Source organism: Canis lupus, chromosome 8, assembly GCF_003254725.2.
Source record: "Canis lupus dingo isolate Sandy chromosome 8, ASM325472v2, whole genome shotgun sequence".
In the NCBI taxonomy this organism is placed as follows: domain Eukaryota; kingdom Metazoa; phylum Chordata; class Mammalia; order Carnivora; family Canidae; genus Canis; species Canis lupus.
In genome coordinates this window covers 14069157-14087407 of record NC_064250.1, presented here as the reverse complement: position 1 = coordinate 14087407, position 18251 = coordinate 14069157, and the positions used below count along the sequence as shown (strand labels likewise).

The window sequence follows — 18251 nt, the reverse complement described above, 5'->3', positions numbered from 1 at the left end:
AGCCCCCAGGGTCCAGGGGCCTAGGGAGGGAGTCTAAGTTTTGCCCAGCTGGGACATGGTAGAACGAAAAGGGGATGGAATGCTTGGGGAAGGCCCAGAGAAGGGGTCTGGTGGAGAATGTACTGTGTCTGCCTTTCCTTTTCCTACAAATCTTGGGGACTTTCCTAGGGTCAGGGCTACTGTGCACAAGCGTGCAGGTGTGGGCTGAGGCATGGGTGGGGGCTAACCCAGATGGTGCTGGGTTGTGTCCATCTGATTGCTGGGTCACCCTTTTCCACATCAACTGAGGCCCTATGTGGACTGGTATCTGGTGCTCACCAGGCCAGGGTCAGAAAGGAGCTGTTTATGAGAGATTAGTCCTGTGTACACTGGGGATAGCTGCTAGCTTTGTGAGCCCTTCCCCAGAGGAGGGGTGCCACTTTCAGGCCAGCACATCTGACCTGGTACATCAGTGCTTCAGGCTCCTGGGGGAGCTCTCAGCCCAGGAGGTGACCCGAGGTCTGCAGAGTAGCCTGAGGCTCCTGACTGACAAAGACCAGACCCCTTCCTTCCTCCCCAGACTCTCTGCTTCCACATCCTCCCCTAGGTCCTAACTTTTGCCACTGTGGCAGAGTCACCCCTGAACCAAATTTCATCACCAGTGGCTTGAGTCATGCAGGAGCAGAATGAGGAGTGACCCCATGGAAGCGGAGGCCAGGAATCAGCGTGGTACTTGCATTTGATCTGAAAAACATAGACCACGAGACTAAATTACCTGTCAAGTGAGTACCTTGGGGCAGGACCAACGATTTAGCTTCATATCTATTACATCATTCACAGGAATGTTCAGATTTGCAAAAACGAATCTCAAAGCCCTATTCACTCGATCAGGAAACATTAATCGAACACCTCCTGGGTCTCCCTCAGCATTGTTTCTGAAGACTCAGTAAGGAAGCAGTTGCACATTGGCACTCACATTCTAGTGGGTAAGATAGCCCCCCAAAAAGCAAGAACATAACGAACAAAATAATTGCAAATTGCAACAAGCACTAGGGAACAAACAGCACGCTAACACGGAGAGCGACAGGCCTCCATGAGTGTTGAAAGTGTAACGGAGCTGGTCTTGCTTCACTTCTGAAAGACCATAGAAAACCCACCCAAATCACTGTCCAGGGAAAACAAACCCTGAAGGACCATCAGACCACAGAGCCAGGGACGCCTGGGTGGCTCAGTGGTTGAGCATCTGCCTTTGGCTCAGGGCATGATCCTGGAGTCCCAGGATCAAGCCCCACTTTGGGCCCCCTGCATGGAGCCTGCTTCTTCCTCTGCCTGTCTCTGCCTCTCTGTGTGTCTCTCATGAATAAATAAATAAAATCTTAAAAAAAAAAAAAAAAAAGACCACAGAGCCAAGCTGGAAGAACCGACTTCCCTGAACACCTAGTCCACCCTGCAGCCGCTCACAGAGGAGAGGCCTGCAGGGAGCCTGTGCGTGCTGACAGGAGGGCTCACAGACAGGAGGGACGTGACCACAGACGTGAGAGATGTGCCGCCCCGCAGGCACCACGGGAGAGGGAGGGATGGGGCTCTGTCACGGTGGTGGGAAGGATTCATAGAAAAGGTGGGGGAGATGAGGTGGGTTTTGAAAGATGAATTCAAATTTGCAGGCTGGTGTGGGAGATCCAGAGGAGGGAAGGGGAGGAGGTGGGTGCAGTGGAGTGCAGTGGGCACCCCCCGGGGGGTCAGATAGCACCCAGGGAAAGGACGCATCCCCAGGCCTCTATGGTACCTCCCCCTCCTGCCGCCTCAGCAGCGGCTCCCATGGGGTTTTCCCAGGCTGTCAGCCTGGCCAGAGTCCCATAGGGCAAAGTCCGGGAGGGGTGAAATGGGGGGGGACCCTAGGGAGGGGCCTCTCTGGGAGGCCCCAGCCCCCGCCCCCCCCTTCCCTACCCCGCCCCTCAGGACAGGCTGCTTCTCCTCAGGCCTGGCCACTCATTCCTCTGCAGAGAGCACCAGGATATGGAGAAATGCTGCCTTTACTGAGTTCCTGACTGTTAACACAAATTGAGGGAGGAAGGAGCTGGTGAGGGAAGAGGAAACAGGCTTCATTTAGAGGTGCTACAGGCCTGTGTCTGGTCTGAGGATGCAGGGCAGTGGTTCTCCAACCTGAGGGTACAAAAGTAGCCTGGGGGGCAGAGGGTCCTGTTGGCATGAAGACTCCCATCCTTCTTCCTCTCCTTTGAGATCAGAATGTCTAGGAGGGTACCCATGAACATGCAATTTGAAGAAGTATCCAGGCAATTCTGATGCAGGCAGCCAGTGGGTCCGGAGCCCTGGAAACTGGGTCTATATGGCACAGAAGCCACCAGGAAGGCTGGGAATCAGTGGCTCACTATGGGGCGTGGCAGCTCCAGAGACCCCAGGATGTTTCCTTTGGTCTGTTCCAGTCCCTCCACCCCATTCCACCACTAGGTCTCAGAAGGGGGTCTTCTCACTGGCATTCCCACCTGCTCCATCTGTGCGCCACCAAAGCCACACTAGAGGCTCCAGGGCCCCCTCCCCCATATTTTCAATAATGTCTTTCCCACCAGAAAAACAGCTTGGACAAAGCAAACGTGAGGATTTGTGGTGGCCCCGGTCTGGGACTCCAAACCTGAGATGCATTTTGCCTTCACTAAGTCCTCAGCTCACAGTCCAGCACTCACAGTGGATGGTGATGTTGTCCACAAGATAAATAGTCCACAAGAAAGGCTTGAAACCACCAAGCAACAAAGAGCTCACAGCTGCTAAGAACCCAGAGGCATCAAGGCATTACTTCGCTGCCCAACCCCACGCTGGTAGGTTACAGACGCCGCAGGCAGGTGTGAGCATCCTGGCTGGTGGGAAGGTCAGAGGGGATGAGGAGACCCCAGGAGGACCTCAGGCGGGTCAAGGATGTTGCTCTCAACTTGCCACCCTGTCCAGGGGCAGAGGCTGAGGAGGCAGAGGCATGTGGTGCTTGCTGGGGAGCAGATGGGCCTCATTGCATAAACTTTAGGGCCTCAATTAAGATTCTTAGTCACCTGCAACTCATTGTTTTCTAAGTCCTGAACTGCAAACCTGGGAGGGGGGCGGTGCCTGGACTGGGGAGCTGCCCTGAAGGCCCTTGCTGGGAGGCCGGGAAGAATGAGGTCTATGTTAGGACTTACCAAACTGTATCAGTGTTTCAGTATCCTTTGTGGGAGGCAGAGCTTTTGTCCTAATAATTCTCTCCCCTTCCCAGCCCCAGTCCTGGCCTGTGGCTTTTCATCCCATGAGAGCTGCCAAGTAGGGGATTGAGAGGGGCTGCCCTGCCCAAATAGGAGATAGGCCCACAGGCTCAGCCCCAGAATCCCAAAGTCCTCCCTGGCTTCTGCCTGGTGAGATCCAGATCGCTGTCCACAGCGAATAATAGAGCTGCCGACTACCATCCAACAAGAGCAAATTCCACTTTGCAATCACAAGGCAAGCTTTTTTTTTTTTTTAATTTTAATTTATTTATGAGAGATACAGAGAGAGGCAGAGGGAGAAGCAGACTCCACACAGGGAGCCCGACATAGGACTCGATCCTGGGTCTCCAGGATCAGGCCCTGGGCTGAAGGCGGCGCTAAACCGCTGAGCCACCGAGGCTGCCGGCAAGCTTACTTTGACTTGCTTCTTACTAGGTCTTCTACCTCATTTAGTCTACATCCTAATTTGGAGGGCTCAGAGTGAAAATGGGAAAGCTTTTCCTGCCTTATTCTTCACTGTTTGCTTGCTCCCACCTGGCAATCCCAGGCCATTCCAGAAAGCCGAGCCAATTCATACCCATGTCTTCTATGGGCCTCGGGGGAGGTTCAGGGCTCCCTTTTGCAGGTGCCTGGTGCTGTGAGACTTGAAGTTGGGAGCTGAGTGAGAACAGGATGAACTGTGCTGGTTTTCACAAGACAAGGCTGGGACGCCTGGGAGGCTCAGTGGTTGAGTGTCACCTGCAACCAGTTGGCTCAGGGCGTGATCTCAGAGTCCTGGAACCAAGTCCCGCATCGGGTTACCCACAGGGCTCCTGCTTCTCCCTCTGCCTGTGTCTCTGTCTCTCTCTGTGTCTCTCATAAATAAATAAATAAATAAACAAATAAATAAATAAATATTAAAAACAAAACAAGATAAGGCTGCATGTTCTGAGCAGCAGCTCCCTGTGTAACCAGGAAAGACTCCATGGCCTTTGAATTCTAAACAGACCTGGCTTTGAATCATCGCCTACTACCTCTGTGACCCTGAGCAAGTCACAAATCCTTGTGAGCCTCAGAATCCCATCTGTCAAATAGGCATGATCACATCTACCTCGTAGGATTGGTCTCGAGACCGTCAGTCAGTGGAGTTAGTGTTCACTCTAAGCGCTCATCTAAGAGCCCAGTTCTCAGGAATTAGTCAGTGGGTGTTCCTGCCACCTTGCCTTAATTAGGAGTGAGTGCCCCTAGGACTCCATTCCTCTCCTGAGCACTCATGACCTGATCTTGAGAGGTGGCAGCAGCAAGAGCAGAAGAGTTGGCCTCTTTGACTGTGCAGCCCACACAAGGGCCTGGCCCTGGCCCGCAGACAGCCATACAGCCAGCCCTCCTGTGTGTCCCTGCATTAGTTACTACCTGTCTGCACACAGGTCTTTACTTTCTGCTCTGGATGGGGCGAGTTTAAATTAAACAGAGATAAAGGCTAAACATGAACACAAACTTAATGCAAACCATGTTTCTATATTAAACAGAAATGACCTCAGAACATCTGAGGGTTTTGTGTGGCCCTTCTCTGGTTCAGGCTGTGTCCCTTTAGCAGAGCCAAGCTTTGTCTGGCCCCCATGTGACCCTGCTGAGAGTTGCTGGCCCTGTGGGGGTGGCTCAGAGGGGAGAGACACAGGCCTGTCCCCTCCTCCTTTCCCAGGTCTCTTGGAGACAGACATTGCAGTTGCCTGAGCAATCCCGGGAACACATTTGCATTATTTTGTGGCAACAAGCAAATTTCCTGGAGGGGGTTTTTAGAAGAGCTGGGAGCCTTCCAGAGAGAAAGCTGAAGGAAACAGGAGAGCGAGAGGCCAGAGAGAAACAGGCCTGGGCAGAGGCAGAGGCTGCAGGCAGTCAGGGGGAAATGCAGCTTGGCCTGAGCACGGGGCTGAGGGATGGATGGCTGGGGCCCTGAACCCCTCCTCCACTCTTCTGAGCCACAGAGGGAGATGCCAGCCAGCTCCTGAGCAGGCCCAGGCGCTGCCTCTACCAGCCATGCTGACCTGTAGGAAAGCTGGCCCAACCCAGGCCTATGTCAGTAGCAGGTGATGATCTATCTGAAGAGGAGTCAGTCAGGCTGTAGGATGGAAAATCCCCACAGTGCTCCTGCACAGGAGGTGGCAGCCAGGGTGGGGAGAGTGAGTGTCATGTCCACCCCCTCTCCCCCTGGCTCTCACTGCAAGGGGAAGGAGCCCAACCTTGGGGTGAGCAGGGTGGCCCCGGGTGCAGCAGCTGCTGAACAACTATAAGGGGAAGGGAAGAGAGACCTGGCCCTAGACCTTCCTCTTTGTTCCTGTGTCCTGGGAACTGGCCTGACTCTGGCCTTGTCGTTTGTGTGTGCCAGTGGGAAGGGGAGGCCATTAGGAAATGATAGAAGACACATCTTGTTTTCTGAATAGAAAGAAGGTCCAGCAATGGTCCAACATAGGCTGAGAATCTGAAAACAAAACAAAACAAAACGCCCAGGCCATATGGGTTTAAAAAAATGGATCGATCAGGATTCCACAAGCATATAAATCACTACTTAAGGTCAGATGCAGACACTCTAAGGTTCAGCCCATAGTGATAAATATCAGGCTTTTCTGGGCCTTGGGCCTTGAGGAAAAACAGCCACGGGACACCTGCTGTGTGGTGACACGTTCACGTAGTCTCTCATTCGGTGGTCCTTGGTAGTTAAGGGCCCCGTAAGCAGGAGGATATGCTTGATGCAGTACAGAGCCACATAGAAATGCTCCTGACCAGTGCGCTGTTTCCCCCAAGAAACCAGGCTAGAGCAGGCTATTCCAAGGCCCTGGGTGTGAGGGGTTTTCTGTCCAGTCCCCCAAGTGGGCGCCTCGTGTCCTCTGTACTCCAGGAAGATGAGAAGGATCTAGGTGACAGGGGGTGTGTCCCCACTGTGGGGAGGCTACTTGAGACCCAGCCAAGGGAAGAAGGAAGGAAGCCATGCAAGATAGGACTTCCCCACCTCAAGGTCTACAATCTGGCTCCAATCACCTGATAAGCAAGTTGGTTTGTTGGCTAACCTGTAGTTTTCTATAGGTGATAAAGCCCCTAGGAGGTTGCAAAATCCCTCCCACACATGCAGGCTTCAAGAGGCCATGCTTTTTCCACAAGGATATGAAGAGAAGTGGAAGCACCCTGGTTCTATAGGGGCTGGCTCGCATCAGGAGCCCCTAGCATGGCCCAAAGCTACAGGGAGAAGTTGGTAGCATAGGAGGATTTCTGTTTTCCCTTCCCCCTCTTCTGGCCTCCTAGGGCTCCTTCATCTCTGCCTCTCCCTCCCTAACTGGCCTTGACTCACACACTCCCTGGGTGAGGCACCTGCCCTCTGGCCTCCCTCCATGTGTTTTGCTGTCATCCTCAGGCTACCTGGGGTGAGGAGCCCCTGGGAAGGCAGGCTCTGGGTACAGGCCAAGGTCTCTACAGCTTTTGTGCTGGGGTTCAGCTAAACCAGGACCATCAGGGTTCTGGAGGATTCTGCAGGCCTCAGAGGGGGTGGATGGGAGGAGATCCAAGCCCAGGTTCCCCTCAGAGGGAGGAGAGCTGCTTGCTTCCTGATGCCATCTTGTGTGCTCTTCCAGGACGAGAAGGCTCTAGCCTGGCCCCAAAGGCTAGGGACCCCCATGGGGAATATTTACAGCCGGTGGATGTCATAAGCAAGTGAGCAATGGAAGTCCCCCGGAAGGAACCTCTTCACCCAGAAAGAAGTGGGAAGTTGGCTCTCAGGCTGAACCATGAGCCTTTGCAAGTTACATAAGCCACACCCGCTGGGCTCTGGCTGAGGAGAGAGGCTTTTTAACTACGGGCTGGCTTCTGCCCTGCCCACCCCACTACTTGGGTGAAAACATTCCCAGGAAATCATGTTTTGGAAGGCCAGGATGCCTCAGAAACTTGAAAGCATTTAAGAGCCATTCTGGAAGAACTACACCATACTCTGTTGATTGATAGCACCTACTGTTCTTTTCAGCACTTTAAATGCATGATGTCGTTTATTCTCACAGGTCCCTTTTGAATGGATCCCATGATAACATCATTTTACCAAAGAGAAAATAGGCTGTAAGTTACTCAGCTGTGGGCCAAGAATTCAATGAACCTAATGAACCTGTCTGTTGGCGAGTTGAAGTCCCTGGCACTTGAATCCAACAGAGAGAAGCCCTCTCCCCCCAGCTCTCTAGTCTGCCTCTGTCACCTGGGTCCTTGTCTTGGTTCCCAGTCTGAAATGGAGCAAATGCAGAGCTGGGACTTCCACGCTGGGTGTGTAGCCATCAGGCACTCCTGGCCACGGTGTTTTCAGTGGAATCCTCCCCACACCCAGTTTTGCTTTGCTGTCTGGTGTCGGGTTCAGGTGACCCCCTCCATGGAAAGCACCCCCTTTTAAGGCCGTCAGCTCCCCCTACTTTGTGTAAGGGAGGCCTGGGACTGGGGTTTTTCAGAAATGTGAAATCAGCCTTGAGCACCTGCACCCCTTCCTGCTTTAGAAGAAAACTGCACAATGCTCTGTTTTACAATGATGTTTTGTTTTTTGAGAACACAGAGAAAAAGAAAAGAAAAAAAAAAGAAAAACCCAGAAGGGATCTCCACGTAGTTTGTGGCAAGAAAGGAGCACACTAAGCTTATGACAAATGAGAGTTTTCAGATGCATCTTCTCACCCATCATGGGCAAGTTGCTGCTGGTCCTGGGGGGTAGGGTGGGGGGGGTGGCCTCAACAAAGCCCATCTGGAAGGGGGCCCAGAGGCTGGCTTGGCACAAGATGCCTTCGTGCCCGATCTGCCTCTGTGAAGGGGCAAACCCGTACCCTGCTGGATGGAGACAGGATGTGAAGCTGCCACAAATATCTCAGCCAGAGCTCCCTTGCAGGAGCAGCTCTGTGAGAGAAGCAAGGGCCCATACCCTTGGCCCCTGGAGAGAGAGTTAGCCCAGGTTGCCTTGTTCATCTCTGTGTCCCCAGGCCTGAAAGCTGGGTCTGCCTTGTAGAAGGGGTCAAAAATATTTGCTGATAAATAAGAACTAAGACAACTTTTCCTGCATTGCCAGGAGACGGTGCAATGTCACGAGCCCTGTGCAGCGGTTCTCCCCGAGGCCTCCTGGAGCATGGTTCTCAGGTGCTGGACGCAGAGGCACAGAAAAGCTGGCAGGCTGCTCTCAGTCACTCTGCAAGTCTCTACAGCCCTTCTAGTAGCATCAGTGAGCTACTTTTTTTGGAGGGGGTAATTTTGATTTTGTCCCATTGTGTCCATCCAAAACACATGGTGGTTAGAGCTTAACCACCATCACCTAAGAAACGCCAGCATGGCCTTCCATACAGAAGCTTTTCTGCCCTCCCTCTTGGTGAGAATTTACATAAGTTCCCAGAAACCGGTGTCCACCGGACCCCTGGAGATAGCCCAGGCAGGATGGCTCTGGTTACACCGACCCAGGCAAACACAGCTCTGATAGTGGTTATCAGCTGGAGAGCTATGGCCAGTTGATAACCAAGGCTCTGCTCTATCCCTGGAAAACCCCAGCCAGGCAGGCACCCTGCGGCTGTTAGCCGGGGCTCCCCCCAATTCATCCCTACTCTGCCCAGGGAAACCAGCTCTTTCCTGTTCTTCTTCTGCTTCTCCTTTTCATCTTCATTCCAGTCTCGAGTGGAGGCTTAATCTCTGTAGCTCTTGGTAAAACTTACGTGATCGGGTTCCTTCTGAGGTTTGCAGATCAAGCAGGCCAGATGCTGCTTTCTGTGTGGAAGCCATTGAACGCAGACAGTCTTCTGGTGGTAGCTTCTCCAGAGGGGCATCCAGAGCATCAGCAGAGCTTCTGCAGCAACAAGGAACAAGGACACATTCTCTCCTCCTAAATGGGTATTTCCATGTATTCCCTTCATATCCCTGTGGATCTGGAGCCCTTGCCAGTGGAGCCCCAGGATGTGGTTGCTGCAAGCTGGGCAGCCGAAAAGGGTTCATTATTGTTAGACATTTGCATTTTTTGTCCCCTTGACTGGCTTTAGGACCCAAGGATGAGGTCAGCAAAGGCACAAATGACATGAACCTAAGGCACAGGGGGAACTTTCTGGACACCCTCTTGACTCCTCAGCACACTCGTAAGTGGCCCACTGACCAAAAAAAAAAAAAAAAAAAAAAAAGGTAGAGGGGAGATGAGCCCCAAATACACTTGCCCACAATCATGCCACCTACAATATATAAATGTACCACAGTAATGCAACAACCTACAGCTGCTGCTTGACTGGCGGCAGACACCGGGCCTATAGGGGAGCACCTCAAAATCCACATGTCCAGAGCAGAATCCTGGGAACCTCGGATTTGATTGACCAAGGTTGCGGGCCCAGCCTGTGTTCTTTGACAAAGTTCCCCTGGTGGTTCTGATGTGAAACCCTGGCTAAGAATGGCTAATTCAGACATTTCAGTTTAAAAATATTGCTGCTACCCTCATGAGATGTGGGCATAGAAAAGTGGTAATACAGAGAATTTGAAACCACACCGAGCTCAGCGATTTCCTTCTTGGTGGAGAGGTCAGTGGGCAAATTGTGCTTTTCGTTACCCAGGAGGCTCTTCTTTAGACAGAAGCCTGCACCAGCCCCCGATGCTTCATCTAAAGCTAAGGTGAGGCACATTCGGAGGGCTGGAGGTGAGGTCAGATGGATAACATGTGAGCAGGGTGAGACTGTGCACCAGGGAACTTGGGAGGTTGCTTTCCCCCATGTGTGCTGTGTGCAGCAGTGATGACTTTGCCCAGGAAAGATAAACATACTTCACGCATGCTCAGGGTTTGCGCCACCTGGGCTGGACTGTGTCTGTGGCCCTGAACTGAGGAAAGCAAGTGCACCACATAGAGTTTGAACAAGGGATCTTGACCAGCACATGACTAGCTGGGCAACACCCCTCTCCGGGTAATGATACGTATGCTGTGCAAATGCTTCAAAAATGGGTAAGACCACACATGTACCTTCACTTTGGGTATTTTATTGGGAAGATTTGGGCCTATTTATTCATTAAAAAACTGAAAACTGTAATGAGGTTAAAAAAAAAATCCATGCTTTCCAGGATAGGTTTTTAAAATTCAGAGCTTGGGCACCTGGGTGGCTCAGTGGTTGAATGTCTGCCTTCAGCTCAGGTCATGATCCTGGGGTCCTGGGATCGAGTTCTGCATCAGGCTCCCCACAGGGAGTCTGTTTCTCTCTCTGTGTCTCTCATGAGTAAATAAATAAAATCTTAAAAAAGAATTCAGAACTTAATTTTTTTCTGGTTCCATAAGTAATACATAATTCATCCAAAAAATTTGGAAAATACATTGAAATATAAGAAATGAGAAAAATTATTTATATCCAGTATGAACATTTTGGATCATTTCTTGAAATTTTCCGCATGCATTTTAAAAAAATTTTTATTTATTTATGATAGTCACATCAGAGAGAGAGAGAGACAGGCAGAGACACAGGCAGAGGGAGAAGCAGGTTCCATGCACCAGGAGCCCAATGTGGGATTCGATCCCAGGTCTCCAGGATCGCGCCCTGGGCCAAAGGCAGGCGCTAAACCGCTGCGCCACCCAGGGATCCCACCCCACGCATTTTTGAGAACAGTTTTAGACTTACAGAAAGAAGGAGTGGATTTTACTGAGAATTCCCGTATAATCCCCTTTCCACCTACACACATACCTGCTTTCCCTATTATGAATATCTTTGCATTAGTGTGGTAAATTTATTACAATTAATGAACTAATATTGATACATTATTACGAACTAAAGTCCATGGTTAATATAGAGATTCACCCTTTATGTTGCACAATTCTAGGGGTTTTGACAAATGCAGAATGTCATGCATCCGCCATTACCATATCAAACAACAGCTTGACCACCCTAAACCTGTGCTGCTCTAGTCATTGATCCCTACCCTCCTCCACTCTCTCACCCCCATTCCAAATTCCCAGTAACCACTGATCTTTTTACAGTCTCCATAGTTTTGCCTTTTCCAGAATGTCTTAGTCTTTCCAAATTGGCTTCTTTCACTTAGAATATGCATTTAAGGTTCCTCCATGTCTTTCCAAACTCCATAGCTCATTTCTTTTTAGAGCTGAATAATATTCCATTGTCTGGATGTACCACAGTTTATTTTCCATTCACTTATTGAAGGGCATCTTGCTTCCAGTTTTGGGCAATTATGAATGAAGCTGCTAAAAACATTCATGTGTAGCTTTTTGTGTGGGCATAAGCTGGATCTTACAGTAAGATGGCATTTACTTTTATAAGAAACTGCCAAACTGTCTTCCAAAGTCATTCTCACAGTTTCTGCTTCTCTGTATCCTCACCAGCATTTTGTATTGTCAATTTGTTTTAAACCATTCTAATAGATGTGTAGTGGTATCACATTGTTGTTTTAATTTGCAACTCCTGATGATAGAGGATATTGGACAACTTTTCATAGGCTTATTTGCTATCTGTATATCTCTTCTTTGGTGAGGTGTCTATTAAGATCTTTTGCAGATTTTTAAACTGTTTTCTTATTGTTGAGTTGTTGCATTTTGTGTTTTTTTAGGGGGAGAGCAGAGGAGCATGGAGCATGATTTGGGGCTTGATCTCACAACCCTGAGATCATGACCTGAGCCAAAAACAAGAATCTGATGCTTAACTGGCTGAGCTACCCAGGTGCCCTTCTTCCTGTTGAGTTTTAAGAATTTAAGCCAATTAGCTTGGCTTTGCTAATGCCAAGCAGGGAGCCCAATATGAGACTCGATCCCAGGACCCCAGGACCATGACCTGAGCCAAAGGCAGACACTTAACTGACTGAGCCACACAGGCACCCCTGGATACCAGTTCTTTACCATCTATGAGTGGGCAAATATTTCCCCCAGTCTGTGGCTTGTCTTTTCATTCTCTGAAGTGTCTTCACAGAGCAGAAGTTTTCAATTGTAATGAAGTTTGGTTTATCAATGTTTTCTTCAGTGAATTATGCTTTTGGTGTCGTATCCAAAAGTTGTAACCCAAGATCACTTGGATTTTGTCTTATGTTATTATCTAAAAGTTTTATATTTTGATGTTTCACATCAAGTCTATGATCTATTTGGATTTACTTTTTGTGATAGGTGAAGATCTGTGTCTAGATTCATGTTTTGCATGTGAATGTCCAGTTATTACAGCACCATTTACCAAAAAACCTATTTTTTCTCCATCAAATTGCTTTTCCTTTTCTCAAAGATCAGTTGATTATATGTATGGGAGTCCATTTCTGGGATTTCCATTCTGTTCTATTAATCAGTATATCCATTCTTTCACCAATACCATACTGTCTTCACTACTTTAGGTAGTTAAGTCTTGAAGTCAGATAGTATCAGTCCTTTGACTTTGTTCTTCTTTGGTATTGTTGGCTATTCTGGGTCTTTTGCCCTTCCATATAAGCTTTAGAATTAGTGTCAATATCCATAAAATTACTTGCTGGGGTTTTGATTGGAATTATGTGCAATCTATAGATTAAGTTGGGAAGAATTGACATTTTGACAATATTGACTCTTCCTTTCCATTTATTTAAATCTTCCCAGAGTTTTATAGTTATGGCTCTAGAACACATTTTGTTAGATTTCTGTCTAAGTATTTCATTTTTGAGGGTGTTAATGTAAATGGTACTGTTGTAGTGTTATGTGTGTGTGTGGTGTTTTAAGTAGGTTCCACGTCCAATGTGGAGTCCAACTCAGGATTTGAACTCAAACCCTGAGATTGAGGCCTGAGCTGAAATCATGAGTCAGACAGTTAACTAACAGAGTCATACAGGCACCCGTTGTGTTTTTAATTTCAAATTCCAATTGTTCATTGCTGGTGTATAGGAAGGCAACTGACTTTTGTATATTAAACCATATCTGCAACCTTCCTATAAACACATATTAATTCCAGAAGTTTTTTCTTCATTCATTGTTTATATTGCTGAGGTCACAGATTTTGTAAACAATCTTATATCCTGTTTTTTTCCCTCAGCTATGTCATAAGCATTTTTCAGTGTCATTTAAAATTTTTAAAACACTTTTAATGGCAGCAAAACATTTTAGGAGCTATGATTAGCTAATACATTAGTTAACACATTAAAATACAGAAGAGGGATCCCTGGGTGGCACAGCGGTTTGGCGCCTGCCTTTGGCCCGGGGCGCGATCCTGGAGACCCGGGATCGAATCCCATGTCGGGCTCCCTGCATGGAGCCTGCTTCTCCCTCTGCCTGTGTCTCTGCCTCTCTGCCTCTCTGTCTCTCTCTGTGTGGCTATCATGAATAAATAAATAAAATCTTTAAAAAAAATAAAAATAAAATAAAATAAAATACAGAAGAGTATAAAGACAAAAATGAAATGTGCTCATAATTCTACCATAAATAACCAGGTTAATTTCCACCAGAAATAACTACAGTTCACATTCTATTGTTTTCTTTCTACTATTTTTTTCTGCCAGTGGTTCTCTTTTCTTGGGCAATAGCTTTCTTTGAATATCTGATGAAAGCTGTGGGTCTATCCCAGGAAATTAAGACATGCACTAAACTTTGCATAGTTTCAGAGTTCTAGAGGGCTCTATGGCCCATCCTAGAAATGTCCCACAAGAGGCTGGAACAGGGCCACACTTATGGCTGCCCTCGGGGAGGAGGTGTTGGATGGTTACATGTACATGTACCAAGTGTGCATCCCCTTCTGGCACCCTACCCCAACCTCCTTGCCTGCCTCCAGTGACGCCAGGGTGAGGGCTATCCTCCCGCTTCCTCCTACTCATCCTTTTCTTCTGGGGCAGCCTCCTCATCTATCCTGAGCTACAGGCTCTTTGACTACCAGGTTACCAGCACAGGTGCAGCTCATTGACCTCCTGTTGTAGGTGAGCAGGGACCTTGTCCCTGATTCAGGCCCTGCAATTAACAACAAAAAGGCTGGGACATTTATCAACCAGCTTCAGTTGGCATGATTTATGCCACACTTTCGGATTGTGTTAGGCCTGCACAGGCTGAGCAGGCTTTCCTGACTTTGCAGAAGGCCTAAGGCTTCAGAGAAGCTCCTGAGACAGAGGGAGAAGCAGTGAGGGGGGGTATTGTTGGCAGGAGTCATAACACTCCTTCTTGTTTTGGGTACAAGAAGTGTCTGCTGCAGGGATCACATTGGATAGTTTGTGTCCTGTTTCTTACATAATATTACTTTGTAAATGTTTTCCATATCATTACTCTTCAAGACAGGGATTTTAATGGCTGCACAATATTCCACAATACTAGATGCAATGTAATTTATTGCTGTAACATAATTCTGCATCTCTAAAAAGGCCCCAGGATAAATTCTTACAAGTATATATTTTTTTTGTTCTTGATGCATATTCGAAGTAGCCCTCCAGAAAGATTCAATGTTTAATCCTTCCATCAGCAGAATGAGTAACAAACTTTTAACATACTATCATCATTCCTTCATGCAACAAAAAGTTTTTGAGTACTTGAAATGTACCAAGTACATTATGTATTATAGTGAATGTAGACGGTTTACTAATTTGATAGAAAATATGGTTATCTTTTGCATTTTAAAATTTAACCATTTTTTTTAGTCTATTGACTAGAACATTTTTATGACCTGTTGTTACTATTTTTATATTTTTCTTGGTATCTTACTATTTGAACTTTATGGTGGATGTTTTGTTGTTAGTAAAACTTTAAATTTGTATGTAGCAAAATATACAGATTTTTTTCCCTTCGTGATTTTATCTATTATTTCTGCTTAGAAAGTATTTTACCATCTGGAGATCCTTTTTAACCTACACTTTTTCCTTCTTTTCTCTTTAAAAGATTAAAAAAAAATGATCTCTAGTCATCCATCTTGCCAGCTCAGTCATAGAATATGCAACTTTTGATCTTGGGGTCATGTATTCAAGCCCCATGCTGGGTGTAGTTGGCTAAATATATATATATATATTTTTTTTTTTTCCCTGTGTGTATGTAAATTCTCTAAATCACTCCGATTTTATTCTGATGTAAGATGAGGAACATTTTTTCCCCAATATAGTCATTCCTCATCTTCACACCCCCACTGTTTCCTCATCAGCGTGTGGTGCTAATTTTATCATATATTAGATTCTCATATATGCTAAAATCTGTTTCTAGGCAATTACAAGTTTCAGGAAACTTTCCTTTAGCATTTTGACTCAAATTACTTAAAACCTGTATGTTACTTTGGAAAAAGAATTGACTTCTTAATACCCAGTACTCCCATTCAGGAATAGGATGTCCCTCAGTCAAGTTTAGTTCCATCATATAGGTTCAGTATTCCCAATTAGAATTATTCCTAGGGATTTTAATTTTTTTGTTGCTGTTGTGACAACTATTTCTGAGAAAGCTATAGTCACAACAGCAGCAGCAACAAAAAAATAGAGAATATTCCCTCTGTTGATCTGCATATATTCTATTATATATATTATAGAGAGGGTATATAAAGAACATATATATATATATATTCTATTTTTGAAGCAGTTATTCTTGGCATAGAATATTTTTTAGAATTCTGAATCTAGCTACCTTACCATTGGTGAGGAGGGGAGAACTTGACAAAAGTGATTGTAGGTTTCATCTAATGCCCTGACAAACATGTCTTGGGTTCAGAGCTGTAGGTCTACTGTCATCAATGTTTTTGTGATCCTGGACAAATTAATTTACTGAGCTTAGTTTTTGCACTTGCAGTAGGGGACTATAATAGTATAGGTCTGTGATTCTTTATCCAGAAGCCTTGGGACATTCAATTTGGAGTTTATTGTTTGGGATTTTAGGAAGGTAATATGGTACTATATTACATAACTCTCCCACTGGAGTCTAGTAGTACCTTATAATTTAAACATATTAAAATTTCTACAGAGATATCTCTGCAGTGTGAGTATAAATGGCCTCACAATAGTTTGGGCCAAATTTTGAGCTAAATGAGTTTTAACAAGTTCCTAAATTTGTGGGCACACGAGAGGCCTCAACTCAGGGATATTATATGGAAGATAGGACCTGCTTCAATACAGGCTAATACTTCATTAGGCAATTCTCTTGCCTTCTTTTTGGGTGAACAGTCTAAATAGCAAATTATAATTCTATCTCCTTTCTGGTAACTTTTAATTCATTTGTGTTAGCTGAATTTTCTGAAATGTAAAATAAATGGGAAAAAAAAAGTCATTCTTGGATCACATCTGATTTCAGTGTAAGTGCCTAACCGTAATTCACCATTATATTGGCTGTTAAGGTTTTCTTGTTTTGGAAATGCATTAGCAGATCAGAACATATTAACTCTGCGCATTTCTTTTTAAGGGAGATCCTGAATATCCTTAATGTGGTAATTTGGTTGTGGCACAAATCTGAATCTTAGGTTTGCGATCTAATGAAGGAGATAAGTACCTCGTTTGTTGTTCCCTTATAACCTAAATGGTTCAAAGCTGCTTCTTCATTGAAAATGGGTACCAAGAGGGATCCCTGGGTGGCGCAGCGGTTTGGCGCCTGCCTTTGGCCCAGGGCGTGATCCTGGAGATGCGGGATCGAATCCCACGTCGGGCTACCGGTGCATGGAGCCTGCTTCTCCCTCTGCCTGTGTCTCTGCCTCTCTCTCTCTCACTGTGTGCCTATCATAAATAAATAAAAATTAAAAAAAAAAAAAAAAGAAAATGGGTACCAAGAGAAAGTGGGTATCTATCCAAATAGCTTCACATTCATGAATGTCGCACCATATCCCTTTAAATATCAATATTCACCGGTGTTCATTTACTAGTTTCCAAAATGCCTTTTAACATATTTTAATTAGCATTTGTGCAAGATTTCTGCATTAACTCTTACCTATCCTAGACTGTGTTAAAACACACACACACAAAGGGGCACCTGGGTGGCTCAGTGGTTGAACATCTGCCTTTGGCTTGGTCATGATCCTGCGGTCTTGAGAGCCCTGCATAGGGCCCTCTGCAGGAAGCCTGCTTCTCCCTCTGCCTATGTCTCTGTCTCTCCTGAATAAATAAAATCTTAAAAACACAACAAAACCACACACACACACACAAACAGTATTGGTGACCTAAGTCATACTTAAATTATTTCCATTTTTTCCAGTACTTTTAAGCATACTTAACCAATCTAACAAACTTACTTAGAACTATTTTATATTTGGGGCCCTTCGCTGACTCAGTCGGTAACAGCATGTGACTCTTGGGGTTGTGAGTTTGAGCTCCACGTTGGGTAGAGATTACTTAAAAATAAAATTCCTTGAACTATTCATCTAGATTTTGCATAATGTAAAAAGTTATTTTTCTAACAAATGAGGCAATTTTCATTTTTTCACTAGAAGGCATTTGTTTGCAGAAAAACCAAGTTATTTGGTAACCTGTCATCCATGATTCCAGAAGAGCTAAGTGTCAACGCTCCAAGGTATAGTTGTCTATTCAGGGGAGTAGGCCTGGAATCTACAGACTCCACTTTCAAAATGGCAGTAACTTTACAGAACCTAGTGGATATGGATGGGTAATCTGACCCACAGACGGATTGGAAGAACCTTGCTTCCCCTTTAAGACACTTTACTACAATTAATGACTCAGCTCTGAAGAGGATGTGGTTGGTGAAGTTTCCTGCTTTTCGTGGTCACAAGTTCACATGGCCTCCCTTTTTGTGGGGCTAGTGGCTATAGAAACAGGAGCAACTGGCTCCAGGGATTTCTATTAGACCACCAGCCACATTCACCTGTGTGAGGTGATAGCCCATCTCACCCAGAACAAATGATGACGTGAAATGTTATCAACCTTAGAAATCACAAGATTTTTGGATCATCTTACAATTAGTATTTCAGGTCACAAGAATCACCATGGGGATTAAAAAAAAAAAAATTAATTCAGGGGCACCTGGCTGTTTCAGCTGGTTAAGTATCTCTAAGTTTTGGCTTAGGTCATAATCTCATGGGCCTTGAGATCAAGCCAACATGAGGCTCAGAGGAGGGGGTCTGCTTTAAGAGTCTTTCCCTCTACCCCTCCTCCCATGCACCCTTTAAAATAACAAAATCTTTTAAAAAT

At 46.2% G+C, this 18251-nt stretch overlaps 1 long non-coding RNA gene across 1 annotated transcript; it reads left to right on the top strand.

Moving 5' to 3' along the window:
• The first annotated feature begins 1382 nt into the window (after window positions 1-1382).
• On the top strand, window positions 1383-7889 carry LOC112657687 (uncharacterized). The gene is made up of 3 exons (XR_007412226.1): window positions 1383-1513; window positions 2568-2813; window positions 7247-7889. It is a non-coding gene; the product is annotated as an uncharacterized LOC112657687 (long non-coding RNA).
• The last annotated feature ends 10362 nt before the right edge of the window (window positions 7890-18251 follow it).